This window comes from Denticeps clupeoides, chromosome 5 (genome assembly GCF_900700375.1).
Source record: "Denticeps clupeoides chromosome 5, fDenClu1.1, whole genome shotgun sequence".
Taxonomy (NCBI): Eukaryota; Metazoa; Chordata; class Actinopteri; order Clupeiformes; family Denticipitidae; genus Denticeps; species Denticeps clupeoides.
The window spans coordinates 1882567-1884062 of record NC_041711.1 but is presented as its reverse complement, the minus strand read 5'-3'; positions in this window follow the sequence as shown (position 1 = coordinate 1884062).

The following is a 1496-nucleotide window of genomic DNA, read 5'->3' as shown; positions in this document are numbered from 1 at the left end:
GTGCAGCTCAACTAGTCACTTCTTATACACAGCAGCACAGCACACGGTGCACCCAGTGAAATGTGTCCTCTGTATTTAACCATCACCCTTAGTGATCAGTGGGCGGGGAGCAGTGTGTGGGGACGGTGCTCTGCTCTGATTACGGGGCCGCTTCCTTAACCGCTAGTCCACCACTAGTTAGTCACATTATCCATCAACATCTCTCCTCAGGAGGAAAAATATGAAGTGATTTGGTGACGGGGTGGTTTTAATTTTGTGGCAGATGGGCTGATCTTCATTCAGAACTGGCTTTCCAATTACATCACACACACACACACACACACAGATCAGCACTGCATTGTTTACACGAGTACAAAGACGTTTTCCAGACGCAGCAGAATTTTTACTTCCTGCCTCAACTACAAATGTCGGTGCAGCTCGGCGGTTTCTGCCATTATTTCTACTCGAGTAATACATGCGCTACATGCTAATGAACAGGGAAGGATTTGGGCGCCAGACAGAAAAACGCGTCAGCAATTCAGACGCACGCCAATTTATTCTCCCCCTCCGTCAAAAACGAGGAAAAGCAGCGCCGGCCGCAGTATTCTGTACATTTTCATTAAAAATATCAAAAAGCTGCATTGTTTCTGGGGTGAGGGCACAGATGGGAGGGGTCAGGGGTTAAAGGGGTTCGCGGCAAACCTTCAGACAGACAGACAGACAGAGAGAGAGACAGACAGAGAGAGAGAGAGAGAGAGAGAGAGAGCTCCCGCTCTCCCTCGAGGCTCTTATCTTCAGCTCAGGAAAATCTCACCAATTATAAAACTCATCTTCTCCTCTTCCAGCCCCGACTCCCTCTCTCCCTCCGTCCCTCATCTCTACTCGCCCAGTCACACCTAAAAGAGCCAATTATGAGCTTCCTCTCGTGCCGCACACTAAGGGTAGGGGAGTTGGGTGGCTGTTGTCAGGGCTGGAGACAGATAGCGTTAATTGTCACGGTTATATTTAGTGCCGGGTCAACAGTTTCACTGTTGGATCCGAGCCTAATTAAGCCAACGAGCTCAAGTTGCTGGTAAAATGCCCTGCCGGCCCCCACTCGCCACCCCTGTTTAATGAGAGGTGTGTACGAAGTTCAAAGGAGGCAGCTTTGTTGGCCGTGCCCATCTATAGCAGCGTTTCCCCACATGCTTTACGGTTCTGATTGGGCCAGACTGGGACACACACTTGTGTCCAGCGGTGAAAAAAGCTTCAAGTTCAGGACTAAAGAAATGAAGTCACCATTCCTGCCAATCCAGCTGCCAGAACATAATGATGATCTGACAACACTTTGATTCAACTGGGATCTCTGACACGAACATGCTAATGAAATGAAGCTATAAAGTTTGGTGCAGGTCACTCCAGTACTCAGTTATTAGGGTTGAGGGTGTTTGGTGAAGTGAGCAAGTGTGTAAGGGGACGTGAGAGTGAATTAAGTAATTGTAAGACTGTGTCTGAAGTGAATGTTTGAGAGGGTGTGA